Source organism: Protopterus annectens, chromosome 4.part0, assembly GCF_019279795.1.
Source record: "Protopterus annectens isolate FY-2018-M chromosome 4.part0, PAN1.0, whole genome shotgun sequence".
Lineage (NCBI taxonomy): Eukaryota > Metazoa > Chordata > Ceratodontiformes > Protopteridae > Protopterus > Protopterus annectens.
The window spans coordinates 797,507,088-797,526,184 of NC_056733.1; positions in this window are offsets into that span (position 1 = coordinate 797,507,088).

Here is a 19,097-nt window from a genome sequence, read left to right on the forward strand (position 1 = left end):
ATGCCCCTCCATGAGTCATGACATGCATGAAGCCTACTTGACCAAACTGGACTCAATCCAAATATTCCCAAACACTCTGGTTATGGTGACTTCAATTATCTGACCATCAACTGGGAAACCTACTCTAGCCCTAACTCAGTTGTGCAAATGTTCCTTGACTCTGTTAACTTAAATTTCCTGGAACAAATTGTTCATACCCTGACAAGTAGAACAAACATACTAGATCTGGTCTTTACTAACATGGCAAACAGATGCACTGCCACAGCTGTTGGACCCTCATTATTTAAATCTGACCACAGATCAGTCACCTTTGAGCTGGTGCTAACACCAGAACTTACAAAGGGCAAAGTCAGACTAAAGAATTTCACCAAGGCAAACCATACCCTCCTAGGGGAATGTATAAATGCATTCCAAGCCCCACCCCTAGTTGGAAGTGGTAACTACACCAAAGCTTACACTAAAGCCCTGCACAATCACTTGCACAAGTTTATAGACTTAGCTTTTCCATCAAGAATCAAAGCCAGAGCCCCAAATAAAAACAAGCCACCATAGTGGACATCCAGCATCAAAAAAATTTACAACAAGTGCAAAAAGTTGCTGTCCAAAAAAATTAAGGTGAGGCCCCCAACAATGAAAAAGCACCCTTCTTAGCCACAGCAGGCAAATAAGACAACATGTCAAATCCTCTAAGGGCATCTTTGAGAAAAACTTAGCAAGTACAGCCAAGAGTAACTATAAGGCCTTTTAAAAGGTAGGACCCAAGCATGTGCTGAATTTGTGACTAATGGTCTCACACACACTGATGCTGCAGAGATAGCAAACCTGCTAGCGGATAGGTTTGGCAAACATTTTACTCTCTTATCCCCTCCAAACTTATCACAAACCTTGCCCAAATCCTCCCCCACCCTATCTGAAGAGCAGGTCATTAAAGCCTTGCCCAAGGCAAAAACACAGGCTCTATTGAACCAGACGGCATCCCAGGCTGTCCTCTAAACAAGCTAAAACATGAACAAGCATCACCATTAAGTACCCTTTTCAACCATAGCCTAACCACAGGCTTTGTTCCTGCAGAATGGAGAGCAGGAACAGTTTTTCCCCACCACGGCAAAAAAGGAGATACAATGTATTCATCTTGAAATTGTCTACTGTCTGCTTCCTCTAGGCTGGTATTCTAGACTAGCAGATGTTGGGGAAAGTTACTAGCCACCCCTCAATGCCATTTAGTAGGTTTGTATGATGGAAAATAAAAGATGCAACAATGTATCATTTTTGAAATTGAGAATGTCTGCAGGTGTTCTGTCTGCTTCAGCTGTGGGCCATTAGTCTAGGTTTGCATGACATTAAGCAATGTGTAAATGCAACAAAGCTCACCCTGTTTTATCTTTGTGAACAGGGTTTATTAGGCTTCATCCATAAAAAACAAATGTGGGACTTGAATCCTGATCTACAGACAGTATATACTGGAGTTTTCTTTGCTTTTTAGACAGTATATACTGTGTGGATCACCTTTTTAGCAGATGTGCCACAGCCACACATGGTTCAGAGGTGTAGTTTGTGTATTGGTTATCATAGAAGTACATTACATGTCATTGTTTGTATATTGCCATTTTCTGTGTTTACGCTAAGCTGCACAAACACTGGTATTAAAACAAAAAACAAATAAAAAAATTATATGAAATAAACAACATACAAAAAAATGTTAGTACACATGAAAGATGTTTACACAAACCTGGATTTGAACTCTCACACCAATGAACCAACAAAGCACAGTATGGGTGTCTTATCCCTCTTTGCTACAGAAACAGCTTTGCCGCAGGAATGAAAATCATTGTGCATACATGCAAATCCAAAATCATCCACAGTGTTAGCAAAAGGCATGGCACTTGTACACTTCTAAGTTGTTTGTACATGTGTTAATTTCAGATTGTAGTGCATTGAGTGATCACACAACCATTTATGACTATTGTTTTGCAGAAATGCAGCTCTGTCCTCTCTTTGCATGGTGTTCATGTTTCTGTTGTTTGAGCAGTAATCTGAGACATGCAATCTGTAAGGCATTTGTTTCATTGTCCTTAAATGTATGAGAACAGTAAATCCCAACCATATGCAGTTTTCAACGAATACAGGGGAGTTTAGATATTACTGAACAGAAACTGAGAAATGTGTGCTGCTTACTTACATTTAAAAACTTGATACAATTACCTCTACACTTTGTATGTTTACCCAGCTGACACACACAGTGGAAGTAAGGGAGTCTGAATTGTTGTTGTGTTTTCCTTCTCCCTACCAGTAATCATTCACAGTTGCAGTCCATTAGCAACAACCACTGCAGGAGTGTCTGCACTATGTTTACATGTGCTACACAGAGCCAAGAATTTGGGATTCAGCAATTCTGATGAATTCACACCTCATAGGTTCATAGGTGTATACTAGGCTAATGGCCCTGGACCCTTTACAAGCCTAGCCCATAGGATTACCCTGGCATCATGCCACCCACCCTTAGTTCATAGTGCCTCTGTTGAGTAGAGCCACTGGAGTGAGCCCCGGTGTGAATTTTCTTGAATCTGCATTTACATCTTCACCGTGCTCACAGACCTGAACCTACACTATTAAAAGGGAACCATGTAGCTAGGAAACCTGAAGGTGAGGAGAGATGTGTATGTGGATAACACAGAAGAATATTGCTATTATTATGGATTTATCTGCACAGACGACTACTGATCTTGACAAGATATAGGTTCATAGGTTCATAGGATGATACTAGACTATTATCCCAGAGGCTCTTATAAGCCTAGCCAAGAATTTCACCCATGTTCCCTCAAAGTCAACACCTGTTTCCCCTGTCCAGCAGGGACACAGGTAGGATCCCAGGGGTATATTTTCTGTTTTCCATCCAGTCACTCAGGTTCCTCTTAAAGAAGAGATAATATCATTTTTTTATTTATATACTAGATTTGCTCACATGTCACAAGGAAGAACATTTCTATCTCTCTCTTTCTCTTTCTCTCTCTATATATATATATATATATATACATACATGCATTGCAAATGCAACTTTCATCTGTATTCACTTTTTAGAAGTTTACTGATAGAATAGGCATTTTTGTCAGGGCATTTTACTTTCTCAGATACACAGCCTTATTAACTTCCATCACAAGTGTTACTGCTACAACTTTCTGTGTTATTTCAGTGAAATGTAAATGCCCTATACTGTCAATGACATGGGTGTTTGTCTTCTAGGACACCCCTAGACACCTTGAGTGGAGTGCTGGGCACAGGTAGAGCTGACTGGAAAGTACATACAATGACTGTTTTGTGGTAAATGTGTACACCTATTTTTGGGACAGTTTGGGGTAAGTAGAGAGAAGATCCATATCTGTGTTGGCATAACCAGCACGTTTTTACAGAGGTTTGCTTTGCTATTGTTAGTCCTTGCTTTGGATCAAACCTTGGTTTGTGTATGACTGTGATATGTTAGAACCACATAACCTTTTTTATATTTGAATAACTGAAGTTTTTTGTTTCTCCAATGGGTAATATTGAAAAAAAACTAATAATATGTGTTGTATCTAAGCAAGAATTTTATTTATGTGATATTTTTGTATAGTATTCTTTTCTGTTTTACGTCACCTAGGACCATGGCACCCAAGCATCCCAATCCCCCCCCCCCCTTCAGTGACTCAAAGAACAAAGTGATCATCCAAGCATTTTGGCAGCATGGTGCCTTTCTTTTTGAGAGAGGACGTAGGATATATCTGGAAGAATGCAAATTTGGAACCAGATAGTGAACAATGTAAATGCTTTTGGGGGGACACAGCAGGACATATGATCAGGTGTATCATAAGGCCAATGACATGATTTCATTGGTCCAGAGGAGAGCAGCTGCAGTGGCCCGTGGACAGCTGGCTACCAGAGGGGGGCTGCTACAGAGCTACCACTGACTCCAAATGAAGAGTTATTGTCCACTGTCAGGGATCCAGAGAGCTGGGTGGAAAGTGCACAACAGCATGTGAATTATGTTGCTACTTCTGTTTCAGGGAGGACAAGTGTGTCCAAGGAGGAGCTTTCAAATTTTAAATATTTCTTGTATAGTAAAATAGTGAAAGCAATAGTTAAGTTGATTTAATTAATTTTTTTGGGTTAACTGTTTATTGACTGATACAATTAACAATGCATTCTGGTTAATTACATATGGGCTTGGGGTAGACATGTCATCCAAGTTTCAGTTAAATGTATTGTTAATGGACATATAAAGGCCAATTTTTTTCCCTTTTTGTTACTGTTATTGTGATGATAGTGCCCTTATATTTGCTTAAATTCTACCATGAATGTCCTCCATAGCAAGTGTGGAGTCATCTGTACATGGTAAGTTAAACATTTTTATTTCAGTACTGATGAGCATTTGACAGAAATATGCATTTATCCGTATGTGTGAGGTGGGTGTCAGGACTATGTCTGTATTGTTATACCATCTCTGATAATGCCACCAGTGTTTGTTTGTTAGCATATATTACATTACAGTAGTGTAGCTATTAATTTCTTTCCTGTATTTGTTGCTTATTATCACAGGTGATCCTGACAGTGGAAGTGTAGGACTCTTACCACCTGATGTCAGAGTATCGGCAGACTCTGATGATGATGGTGGCCAAACACAGGCACAATTGGGGGTGCAGAGGTTGAATTTGACACTGAGGTGACATTCAGCCATCTCTTGTAATTCCATCAGACACAGCCTGTAGGTCTACTCAAACCCATTCCAGTGAGCCCTCTGATATTGGACAGGTGGAGGGTGAGACACTTGATCAGGGTAGTGTGGTTAATGCAGCTTCAGTTCCTGTTGACTCTGGCCATAGCCAAAGTGTGGGTGAAGTGCCATATAGGAGGGCCGTTACGGGTGCTTGGAGGAGGCCTGCTGTCCACCCATGACCTGATACTGGGGTGTCTTTCCATGCCACTCAAAGTATGTTTAGGGCTGTCATGGAGGTGCAGGCATGTTCCAATCCAAGGAAATTTTTAGGGTTGTAGATGTGGTACAGGCTGACATGCACGACTGTCTCCACTGTGTTGCCAATTCAGTGGATCAGATGAATGACATGTTGGAATGGGCGGGGTGTGTGATGGAATGTCAACTGGCTGGGGGACGGCATCTACATGGGCAAAGGTCAGCCACATCATCTGATGTTAGCTGACGTGGCCATGCCTGATCAAGCTTTCATAGTGGTACTACTTCCACTGCTTTATCAGTGGTTGAAGTGTCCACACCCAGATATGGCAGCCATGGGTTGTAATTCTTGGTGCACTCATGTGGAGATCTTGTCCAGCAGACAACAGTCATATTCAGGAAGCAGCAGTACATCTGACTGTAGGCATGGACATGCCAGTACAACTCTTGACATAGCCTGTTCTTAGGGTCAGGACATGGGGTTGTGATCTTTGGTGTACTCCTGAGGAGAGCTCATCCAGCAGATATTGGTTATGTTCAGGTAGCAGCAGGAGTACATCTGACTGTGGGTGTGGACATGCCAGTGTAACTCTTGGCATAGCCTGATCTCAGGGTCGGGGCAACGATGATGAACTGTCACCTCTACCATGCATGGCTCACACCTCTCTGACATATCAGGACATAGAGCTAGTACAGAGCTTGTTTATGTCTCTCACACATGCACGTGCACACACACACACACACACACACACACACACACACACACACTAGTTACATGGGTCAGTTGTGAGGCTTAAAGCTCATTCTGTCTCAGTGGTCACTTGATACTTTATCCAAATGTCTGCCTGTTTCTCTTTCTTACTCACATGCACTCACTACCTTTTTTGTCAGCTTATGCCTCCTGCCCCCACACACACACACAACACCCTGTTGAAATTATGGTAACTGTGCCATGTCTTTGTTTTCTGTCATTTGGATTCAGTGATACACAAGTCTTTTGTCTGAGCTGACTTAGTGCTTAGTATATCTGTTTTTGTGATGCTCTTTTGCAAATTGTAATGTTTTCGTACAGGTTTTTGTAATGTGCATATCCCTCCCAAACTCTAACATCAACAAAGCTGGACCAAATCATAAATAAAATTGTGACAAAGACCCAACAATGGGGAGAGTTTTTAAACATTGTGGTCTAACAAACTGGAATAACAGGTTTTGCGTTACTATTTTTATGTTTGTTTTCAGGGATATGAAGTCTGAAACTGAAATGTGTGTCATTATTTTCTAACTTTACTCTTTAATGATTTGCCATTACAAACATATGAGGGCAATCTGAGCATTTGGTGAAAATCTTTACATTTTAGACACAAGGCCTATTAGTTGATATAGGACACATGTATTCATATAAGTCATTACTGTCACATCTTGATGTAATTGCTGTAAAAAAAATCACCCACCTTTTACTTACTTACATTATCAAGTAACAGTATACAAGGATACACCAATTCATTTGTATTCTTAGACATTTATTTTTCTATTTTAAGTTCAGTACTTACCTTGGAAATTCAGCAATTGCAAGAATTTTAGTTCAGGGCCTACATCTGCCTACACCCACAATGGTTGCTGGCTACCCTTCTGACTCCTCACCTGCATGCAGCTGTGGTGACCTTGCCAGTGGTGTTGGAGGGATGCGTGGCCCTTTCCTGTGCTGTTTCTGCTAAAGCTGTTTTCTCAAGATAATGTTGTGAAACATGGCACAGACAGTGAATATTTCAGCACATGTATGAGAATTGTACTGCAGGGCATCCCCAGATGTATCTAGGCACCAGAACTGTGACTGCAGCAGCCCAAACACATGCTCTATGATATTTCTTGTTTAAGCTTGTGCCTCATTATAGGTTTCTTCAGCTGGTGTGTGTGCATTTCTGATGGGAGTCGTCAGCCACGGTTCCAGTGCATAACCTGCATCTCCCAGTAAATGGCCATATGAGATACCCCCAAGTAAACATCTCATACAGTTGACATTTGTGCCAGATATGTGAATCATGGTAACTGCCTGGGTTGCCAGCACACACATTCAGGATGATTCCCTTAGCATTACACATGTAGTTAATGGAGTGGTAGCTCTTTCTATTTATGTACACACTTCCCTGTTCCCCGGGTAGTACTTTGATTTCTACATTTGTGCAGCCTATGGCACTGAGGACTTCAGAGTAGTGTGTTGCAGGGTAGACCTCCTGTATAGTTCTGGCTGTGTCCTCAGGTGTACAGGGAAAATATATGTACTCACTGGCATGTTGTAGTATAGTATTCAGGAATTGATGTAGGCTCCTGGATGCTGATGCCTGTGACATCCCCAGCATGTCACCTGTTGGTCTCTGAAGATTCCTGTAGCTAAAAGTCTAAGTGCTACATATACCTTAGTCTCCACTGGTATTGGTTCCCCTTGGTGTGCCCTTGCTGTCAGTTGAGTATGACAGAGGTTGCAGAGTTCCTGTAGTGTGTCTCTATCTACCCTGTAGCACTCTACAATTTCCACCTCATGTAGATTTTGAAAAGTTAAACAGGGTCTAAAAACCCTTTTCCTTCCTGGTCATGGTCTATTAGCAGCAGCATAGACATGGGCTTGCTGTACACACACATGAATAGGAGCAACAGCAGCACCTAGCATTCTTTCTGTGTGGCCTAGTTTCCATGGCTGTATTCCAATAGGTTTGGAGTTCACAGGGAAAACCAGCACTGAGTCTACATGGTTTCTTTATAGCTTGTTGAATAGCTCCTCCATCTTGGATTAGTTGATTAGCATACAGTACAGATGCTTATGCTGTAATTAGCATGCCACAATGTTCACCCTGTTTGCGCAGCTGTACATACCTTGTAGAGCCACTTACCGAATACAAAATGGCGCGCTACCATGTGTGCATAGTGCCGCAATGAGCACACAGTTTGGAAACTGTGTAGGCTTTATTGAACCTGCACCAGTGTTTTAAAATTGAGTACAGGTAAGTTATGAATTATTTTTATTTATTTTTATGTATTTTTGGATGTTTGTTTATGTGATTTTATTGCATCACTGATTACATTATTTTCATGAGACTGAATCATCATATAAATTTGGTTTGTTCACTGGTTCTCATGTCTTTAGAAGTCCATAGTAAGCGATGATGATTTGTAGTTTATTTCTTAGTTTAGGTATTTTTCTGTTAGTAGTCTATGCATCTACACTTTATTCTGGCTGACATGCTAAGAAGAAATACTACACCAAATGTTACTACTAAAACCTTTAGAAAATGTATGATAAAACTGGCACATTGTCATATTTTGGAAGGACACTTAAAGATAGAAAAAATAACACTAGAATTGTAGATGTGTTCTGTTGGCCTTGTCTAATGAAATACATTGAGAACTACCATGTAGCATGCTCAGAATGTCATAAGACAGCAGCACATTCTGAGTTCAGATGTCCACTGGTACCTCCCCCTATTATGGAGGTCCCATTCAAGTAGGTGGTCATGGATCTTCTAGGACTATGACTAAAATCCAGTAATGGCTATTAATACATTCTGGTGATTATTTACTATAGAGCAAAGTTTCCTGAAAATACCACTGTAAAACATCAGTGATGTATCAATAGTTAAAGATCTACAGTTACTATGCTCCGGGGTTTAAATACCCTACAAACTACTTACAGATCATGGAACTCCATTTATGTCCAGGATATGAACCAGCTTTGCCAGTGTTATAAAGTAAAACAGTTAAGAACTTCAATGTACCATGTTTATATTGATGAGATAGTGGAATGCTTTAATCATAACGGCATAGAACAAAATGGTAAGAACTGGGAATGGTTACTTTCCTACCATTGGTTGCTGTGAGGTGCCTTGATATTTAACAAGATTTGAGTTGCTGTATGGGTGACATCTATGAGGCTTGCTGGATATAGCTAGGAAGACTTCAAAGGATGAGAAATCCCCATTTAAAACTGTGAGACCACACTTTACAAACTTGCAGGGCAGGTAAAAAATTATGATGTCAATAGAAAAGAACATGTGATAAAAAAATGCAACAAGGCATATATAAGGACATTGTTGCACTTTGAGAATTTAAATCAGTAGACAAGCTATTAGTGATAGTCCCCTTGGCTGAGAATAAATTCCTCATAAGATGTCAAGGATCCTGGGATAACAGAGACAGTAAATTAAATAAACTACAAAACAAGACAAGCTGCAAAGATGAGACCAAAACAGATATATCACATAAATGTGTAAACCCACAGAGGGATGCTGAGTCATCTGTAGACATCCTGGGAGCTAAGAGAGATACTAAAAATAAAAAAAGGCTCAGAAGGAAGTGAATTAGTTTTTTTCTAAGAAATAAAAGTTTTTTTTCCTGAACTACCTGGTAAAATAAATTTAATTCTGTGTCATACTGAAACTGTGCCAGGGATGAAGGTAAACTAAAACCATGCAGGCTCAGAGGAAAGCAATAAATGAGAAAGTAAGAAAGATTCTTAAATTATGAGCTAGTGTTTAGCTTAAGAGTGAACAAAACAATCCGATTGTGCTTGTTTCCTAAGGTGGATAATGCCATAAGATTTTGTAATGATTTCTGGCAAATGAATGAGATTTCCAAGTTTGACATTTATGCAATGCTTAGACTGGGTATACTCACTGAAAGGCTAGGCAAAGCAAAGTTTATAACCCCCCTAGATTTGACCAAATGGTATTAGAACATTTTTTTTTACATCTGACGTCCAAGAAAAGGCTACATTATCCACTCTGAAGGTCTTTTTTTTTATTTATACTATCTTATCCTTTGGACTTCACAGAGCTCCTGCCACCTTTCAAAGACTCAAGGGTGAAATTCTAAAACCTCATGTCAGGTATTTAACTGAGTATCTTAAAGACATAGTAATATATTCAGAATGTCGAGAGTCACATTTAGCCAAAGTACATGTACTGGAACCTTTAAGAGAGGCAGGACTTACACACCTTACTTTTAGAAGCAGTAACAGTATGACGGAAGGCAGATACTTAGGATATGTAACTGGGGGAGAGGTAATTAAATCCCAAGATAGAAGCTGTCAAGAACTGGTTAATTCCCAGTAGTAAACATCACATGACAGCATTTATATGGCTAGTAGGCTACAAAAAAATTTCATATACAATTTTGCTGCTATGGCCTGTGGTGGTGCTAGGGGCAGGGCACACAGGGGCATGTGCCCTCCTTGTGAAAGTGTGTCCCCCCCCGAGCACCCCAGTAAATTTAGAAACAGAACAAATGTGTAAATCTCTGAGCCTATGGCATTCCTTGAGCAGATTTTTCCTGCTCAAGTAAATTTACAAGCTCATAAAAACTCATCCTAACTGCTGATTTTTAAAACCGCATGAACCATTAGTTGCTTCAATTTAGATTTAGCACCAGACATCTGTGTAGCCTGTGTTGCCTGTTGCCAGTTTCTTTAGCAGGCATTTTGAATTAACCAGGGTCACGCAGCTCCTGACAGTGAAAGTGAGCCAAGTGCAGTTTCTTTATGGCTTGTACTGAACAGCCCAAGAACTAGAAGCTGAACAGTAAGTTTAGTGTGTGTGTGTGTGTGTGTGTGTGTGTGTGTGTGTGTGTGTGTGTGTGTGTGTGTGTGTGTGTGTGTGTGTGTGTGTAAAATGCCCAAATTAGGTAGGAGTTTTCTGATTAAGGAAACTTGCTCAATGAGACAATAAAACCCTCTTACCTTGAGCTGTAACCTTAATCCTCCACACTGATTACCAGAGTACAGGGTTTGAATCCTCCCTAAAGAAAAATATATATTTAAAATATGTCCCTTTCCCCCACAAAATTAGTTTTGGCTTTCTTCAGAATTTTTGAACAAAGAAACTGAGAATTATTTTCATCTGTTACTGGATTACAGACCATCACTAAATGTCAGACGTGATTTTCAGACTTCATGTCCTTCAGAAAAATGTATGCTAATGCAACTTTCTCAGTATGCAAGAGATTTATAATCTGTTCTTGATTATTAGGTCTTTTCTCTCTGATTCTTGAGCTAAGTGGTTGGGAGTGCATGGGGTGTGTGCGATGGGATACACTGTGTGGCTCTCACAGCTGTGAGCTGAAATACACTTTGCAGTCATTGTGTAATTTTTCATTCATTTTATCACAAGCAACATATAAACGTACATAGTTCTGCAAGGGGCCTTAAGCAATAGTCACATCTATGTATATTTTTGTGTGCATCTTGCAGTTCAGAGTAGTTGTGGTGTAAAGGAAGGAATCAGAGCTTCATTATAGGAGTCCTTTATTTTTTTGGTATGATCCTTCATTTCATTGTTTTGCTGACTGTTGACTGTGTAATTATTTGACTTTGAATAAAATGCACAGCATGGAGTCTATGAGTTTAATGTTAAAATATTAACGATAAATGCATTTTTCATGTAACTTGTTTTTTTGTAGGCACAGGGGTGTGAAATGCACTGTGATGGGCTACAAAAGTTTGGTATTTAGTGCAGATATGCGCTCTTAATGAGCTGCTTCTTGTAATGTAGCTCTTGATTCCCTCAGCCTTTATTATGTGAGTTTTACCAAGTCATTTCACCAAAGGGTGTTCAAGAGCTGTCCCTGAAAAAAGATGTGTCCAGTAGGCTGTCCGAAGCTGTTAACGAATTCATTGCATATTTACCTTTTGAATTCTTGCACCTTTCTGATAGCCCCTAATTAGTGCTTCGTTATATGCTATTTAACTATGAATCCCTGTACATCTGTTGACGTTTAATGGATTGCCAAATGCCACGGTGGTGCAGCAGTTAGCGTTGTCGCCTCTCAGCATGAGGTTCTCCCGTTTGATTCTTGGCTGCAGCGCCTTCCGTGTGGAGTCTGCATGTTCTCCCCAAGGTCGAGTGATATTAAAGACATGCAGGTAGGTGTGTGTGTGAATGGGTGTGTCTTCTTCGAAGGTTGGGCGTTGGGCTGGCAACTCGGCACTGTAAAAAAAATCCACTGCCAATCATTAAATCATTAGCGGACTGGAGTTCCGCTGTGGTGACCCCTAACCGGGAAAAGCCAAAAGACAAGTACATTTCAAAAGAAGAGAAGTTTACTGTGGTCAAACTATCTGCTTTCAATGTGAGGGTATTTTGTTCATTAAATGGCTGACATTGTTTTTGCTGTAAAAATTTAATAAAAGTTTTAAGTTAAATCCAAATATCTGTGATCAGTGCAAAATTAAAGAAGAAAATAGTATGTACTGTGATGACTGTGCCCTGGCCCAGCAATCAAGGAGCCTCAACCATCACCACTAACACCAAGGAGGTCATCTCCTAGAAGAGGAAAGGATAACTAATACACACAGTAAAGTACAATTCCCCTTAAGTGCACACAGTGATCACAGTCAGTTTGGGGCTGGTTGCTCCCTTGCTCTCCAGGTCCCCAATAAGACTCCCCACTGTCACAGCTATAGGGTCCAGGTCTCAGCCTAGCTGGGCAAGCTAAAACCTCCAGTACCCTTTCTGTCCAACCAGTGCTTCGTGTTCCTGCCCCAGTAGCTGACACAACACACACACACTTTGAGAAGAGGTTATACAACCACACAGACCCTCCTGGGAAAAGTCTGGCACAGGTTCTCCAGCTGTGCCCCTGTTACCCAGACCATATGGTAGTACTTCCTGCCACCACCCAGCTAATATTATCAGCTACTAAAAGCCCCTTAAAAGGGTGTCCAATTATTAGTGTGCAATATTATAATCCAATGGTAGTATGACTAATCAGTCAAGGCTTAATTTAGACTGACTTAGACAGTAAAATCTGTAAATATGTAATGTACTTTAGAGGTTAAATTATCTCTACATAAACCAGCCACAGGTAAAGGTTTTTAAAATATTTAATAATAAATAATTAAAACACAAGACAATACTACTACACCACAGAGATATCTAAGAGTTCAGAGATCACACAGAAACTTAAAATAATACAGTAGGACAGGTCTGATGCCAAAGAAAAACACTTAATCTAACTTTCTAATCTTTAGCTAATCTTAAGAGAAAACACAGTGATATAATCCTACTTACATACATAAAGCATAAGCAGTGCTGGGTTAGATGTCCAAGATCAAAATGCTTTCCAGTCTCTCACTCAACAATAACTTTTAAACACTAATCAACAGCTCTGCTGAGGCCCTCCCAAATTACATCATTTTAACAGTTAGGTTTGGAGTTCCAAGGCCACAAACTGTATTATTTATCAAGCTAACACCTGCTCAAGAGACTACAACAATAAAAGGCATTTCACATATACACTCTAGCAGAAACCAGAGCAATAAAGCACCTTCCACATGTAAATTCTGGCCCTTAACTTTAACCTTAAAACAATGGGCCTGAAACCTTCATCCAGACTCACTGGAGCTGACTTGTAAACAACAAAGAGATTCATAAGATCTTTTCATCTTTACAAGACACATTTGAAATGCTTGGCTTGGTTTTCTTTACAGCAGATAGCAATGTTGCAACAATCTTGAAGTTCACATTTTACAGTGTTTTCTTTCATTTAAAAACACAAGCCTGTATTTTACATTTATTTATATAATTGATAGAATTGTGTATCAAATTCTACTTGACTAGGCTGGCAGCCTTCATCCATCTTCCTCCAATCTTCACATCTGTTCCCCCCCGGGGAACTAAAGCAAGTTTTTCAAGTGCTCCTTGAGAAACATTGCTTGAGAGTGTCAGATTTATCTGGGTGTACCTCACCCCATTCCCTGTCTTGAGAGCCCATCTGCATTGGCATTGCTACTCCCACTGCGGTGCTGCACTGACATATCATAATCTTGCAACCCCAGGCTCCATCTTAGCAACTTGGCATTGAGTCTGTTTAACCATGTTAGGGGGTTGTGATCTATCATCACAGTGACTTTTCTTCCATACAGATGAGGCTGAAGTTTTTGTAGTGCCCACACTATGGCTAGACATTCCTTTTCTACCGCTGCACAACCTGGGTAGGAGCCTACGACTGAGATAACCACTGGGTGCTCTTTTCCTTCTGAAGAAATCTGGCTAAGTACAGCCCCCACCCCATAGTTTGAAGAATCCACCTGCACAACAAATTCTTGGCTATAGTCTGGACTGGCTAACGCAGGGGGTCATCACAAAACTTCCTTAAGCTTCTGAAATGTCTGCTCACATTCTGGGGTCCACACTACCTTATCTGGCCTGTTCTTCCTTGTCCAATCTGTGAGGGGAGCAGCTATGGTACTATAATTGGGAATGGACTTTCTGTAGTACCCTGTTGTCCCTAAGAATGCCCTCACCTGATTTTTGGTAACAGGTGCAGGCCATGCCTGAATGGCTTCCACTTTGGCAGGTTCTGGCCTTATCTTACCACTCCCCACGCTAAGTCCTAGGTAGGAGACCTCTGCCATACCCACCTGACATTTGCTCGGCTTAATGGTCAACCCTGCCCTTTGTAGTCTGCCCAGCACCTCCCTGACATGCTGAAGGTGCTCTTTCCAGGAATGGCTTTAGATAGCAATATCATCCATGTAACCAAGGGCAAACCCTCCTGCTCCTGTAAGATATGATCTACCAGCCTCTGGAAAGTTGCTGGGGCATTCTTCATCCCAAAGGGCATCTTTGTGAACTCATACAAGCCAAAAGGAGTCACAAAGGCTAGCTTCTCTCTAGCACTGGGAGTCAAAGGCACCTGCCAGTAACCTTTGGTAAGATCAATGGTTGTAAGATACTTAGCTCCACCCAGCTGCTCTAGGGCCTCATCTGTCCTAGGCATGGGGTAAGCATCTGCCTCTGTGTGACTATTTAATTTACTGTAATCCACACAGAACCTGGTGCTGCCATCCTTCTTTGGCACCAGTACCACTGGGGAGGCCCAGGGACTGTTGTATTCCTGAATCACCCCTAGTTCCAACATCTCATGTACCTTCTCCCTCAGAGTCTGTTTGACTCTCTCAGACACCCTGTAAAGGGCCTGCCTGATAGGCCTTTGGGGTCCTGTATCCACCTGGTGCTGCACCAGGTGGGTGATCCCTGGTTTCCCCAGTGAACATTCCCCCAAACTCCTGCAACATTGCTCAGATTTCTCGAACCTGGGTAGGAGATAGCTGCTGGGACATTGCTACCCTTTGTACCAAGGTGTCAGCCTGAGCCTCACTAAGGAGATCAGTCACAAGATCTCTCTCAGACTCCTCCTGTAATCCACTGCAAATGTTCAGCACAAGGACCTCCCTATCATGGTAAGGTTTCATCATGTTAACATGGCACAATTTGTGCCCCTGCCTTCTGCCTAGCAGTTCCACTATGTAGTTAACATCACTTACCTTTCTTATCACCTTGTAGGGTCCCTTCCAAGCTGCTTGCAACTTGTTGTGTCTGACAGGAATGAGAACCATTACCTGCTGCCCTACAGCATACTGTCTAGCTCGAGCATTCCTGTCATACCACACCTTTTTCTGTTGTTGGGCTTCTGCCAGGTTTTCCTGGGCCAGGCCCATGAGTTCCCTGAGCCTTGTCCTGAGGTTCAGGGCATATGCTGCAACAGACTCCTTGTGAGACTCACACTCACCTTCCCACTCATCTCAAATTAAATCTAGAGGTCCCCTCACCCTATGCCCATACAGCAACTCAAAGGGTAAAAAGCCTGTGGATTCCTGTGAAACCTCTCTGTAAGCAAACAACAGATGGGGCAAATATTTGTCCCACTCCCTCTTAAACTGATCTGCAAATGCCCGTAGCATGGACTTGATTGTAGAATTTAACCTCTCAACAAGACCAGTAGTCTGGAGATGGTAGGGGGTGGTCTTCATGTGCTTCACCCCACAGGACTTCCATAGACAAGCCAGCAGGTCTGACATAAAATTGGCACCTCTGTCAGACAGTATTTCTTTTGGAAAAGCTACCCTGCTGAAAATCTCTAGCAAAGCACTTGCCACCTTCTCGGCCTCAATGGAGGACAAAGCCATGGCCTCAGGGTATCGTGTAGCATAATCTACAATCACTAGGATATATTTTTTCCCCGTGGAACTTGGGGTACTCAGAGGGCCCACCATATCCATAGCTACCTTCTGAAATGGCTCCTCAATCACAGGCAAAGGCATCAAAGGAGCTCTCACCTCATCTCCTGCCTTGCCTACCTTTTGGCACTGCTCACAGGTCCTGCAGTACCCTGTTACATCTCTGGAAATTCCAGGCCAATAGACATTTTGCACAATACACCTCTTTGTACGTTTTATGCCCATATGACCTGCAAAGGGAATATCATGGGCTATGGCTAGAAGCACCATACGATAAGCTCTAGGCACTACCAATTGTTGTACTCTCTCACCTTCTAGCCCTCCCTCAGGGGTCCACTCTCTGTACAGTAACCCTTTGTTCCAGTATACATATCTCTTTCCCTTGAGAATCAGGTACCTCCCTAGCTACCTGCCTCAGGCCTTGCAATGTAGAGTCTGAGATCTGAGCCTGTCTCAAGTCTTTCCTTGTAACCCTTCCCAGCTCCCCTTCCACTGGAAGTCTGGCATCATCTGACAGTAGTGCCTCACTGTCAGCCTGGGTACTACTACTCACCTCCACCTTTGCAGCCACTCTGTCCAAGGGACCATCAGTACCCACAAGAAGCTGTGTCTCACCTTCAGTCTCACTGCTACAGAGCAACCCCCTCCCTGAAGTAACCACCTCAGCAGTCCAGGCTGCAAGTATGCAGTCTGTCTAGGTCTCCCCCAGGCTACCAGATCCACATGCTTGTCTCCTAGCATCACTGCATGTAACTGCATGAGTACATAGTACTGCCTCATCCAAATCTTTCCCTCTCAGGACATCTGCAGGATGGTAGTTCCATACCCCAGTTGTCTCAAGACAACCTACTGTTGGCATTTTGTCTTTCCCACTTACTACCTCCCTCACCTTTGGTTCCCCACCTTGCCTCCGTGGACGTCTGTATGCCACATGGCCCCACTGGTTGCATTCAAAACATTTAATCCTATTTCCTGGACATGTACCTGGACTAGTGGCTTCCCCTGCTACTGACGAATTCTGTTGGGGCAGTCTGTGCTGCCCACCATAGGTTCCTTTAGTCCCATGAGCAGTACTGGGGGTCCCTTTTCTGTGCAGGGCTGCTCTGCTTGCTTGGTATAGGTCTCCCTTCTTCCCCAACTCCTCTGAAGTAGCACACTGTCTATCAGCTAACCAGATCCTCATGTCCTCAGGCAAAGTGCTAAGGGCTTGTTCCCTTACCAAAAAGTCTGCCAGTCCTTCAAAAGTGGTGACCTGACATCCACTCACCCAGCTATGAAAATAAGTGCTCAGTTCAGCAACATATTCACATACATTTTCATCTGCCTTGCATCAGTGCTCCCGAAACTTTTTCTTATACATTTCAGGTGTTAGCTTAATACATTCCAACAAGTGTCTTTTTACAGCAGTATAATCAAAACAGTCAGTGTCATGCATTTTTGCTAAAGAAGTTACAGCTTTACCATGGAGTAAGGGGGTCAGGAACCATACCCAGAGTCCTTGGTCAACTTCATACTGTTTACATACCTGCTCAAACATATGAATAAAGCTATCAAAATTATCTCCCTCTTTAAACCGTGGAAGAAATTTACTGAACTTTTGTGCTTCTGGGGTCCAGTTACTCCCTTCCCCATTACCTCCATAACTCTGGCGAAGAGTCAGCATTTCCCTCTCATGCCTCATCTGCCATTCATTTTCCTCAGCTTGTAGACTCCTTATTTTCTCAGCTGCTTCTAGTTCCATATCCCTGGCCTCAAACTCAAGTCTCTTTAGCTCCAGCTGGATTTTTATGTCCACTGCAGAAAGGTTGAGCTGTCCATTCTCTGAGGCTATTGTATCTCCACTGTCAGTCTGATTGTCCTCCAGGTTGCTGTTTTCTGATGCAGCTGTAACCAAGGCTGCAATCAGGTCTGCCTTAGTCAGGTTTCAATGCACCAGTCCCATAGCCTGGCACATCTCCGACAGGTGACTCCTTGTCAGCTTTTCATACTCCTCTGCTGACATGCTGCCTGCTCACCCTGACTAACACTATGCTAACAAATGAAATAAGGAACCTATGAACCTAGCATATTAATAACAAAAATAGCAATTAAAAACATGATTTTTTGTTCACCTTTTAAACAAATTACTAAACCACTCGCTCCACTCGTCATTTTTTTTTTTTTCTGCTGTTGTGACACTTATTATTCTGGTGCCTTTTTTTAAATTTTGTAAAAAAGCACTTCTGCTAATGCTTGTAAAAAAAAATATAATAAAATGTATGTTTGTTAGACAAACACATGGGTGTGATTTCATGTTGATAGTATGGATGGCTGAATGGTAAATATGTTGATGGCACGGAATGTCATATTGGGTAGGGTAGTCGGGGATGGAAAGATGTGGTGTGTGTGTGTGTGTGTGGGGTGGTGGTGTTATTATTTGCTTTACAAACTTTGTTTGCTTTACAAACACAAGGTGAGGGGTTTGAGGCTCACAGGGGATAGGGGCATAGGCTAGGCTTACAAGGGCAGTTAGTCTAGTACTAATCTATGAACCTATGAACCTATAAAACAGTTGTGATCTGAATTCTGAGTATACACTGCGTGGCTGTTTTAGAGTACAAAACACTTTTAGAGATCACTGTACATAAGCTACAGGAATTTGCTCTACCCACACCACTATAAGCCAATTAGTGTTTGCCAACTAATCAATATGTGATGTGGATCCCACCACAGCAAACCAATATGTAATAGGATATCCCACCACTGCCACCAATACTTGATGACCATGCCCTAGCCCAGCAATCAAGGAGCCTCAATCCTTACCACTAACACCAGGGAGGTTGTCTCCTAGAAGAGGAAAGGATATCTAATACACACAGTAAAGTACAATTTCCCTTAAGTGCACACAGAGATCACAGTCAGTCTGGGGCTGGTTGCTCCCTTTCTTTCCAGGTCCCCAATAAGACTCCCCACTGGCACAGCTATAGGGTCCAGGTCTCAGCCTAGCTGGGCAAGCTAAAACCTCCAGTACCCTCTCTGTCCATCCAATGCTTCGTGTCCCTGCCCCAGTAGCTGACACAACACACACACTTTGAGAAAAGGTTATACAACCACACAGACCCTCCTGGGAAAAGGCTAGCACAGGTTCTCCAGCTGTGCCCCTATTACCCA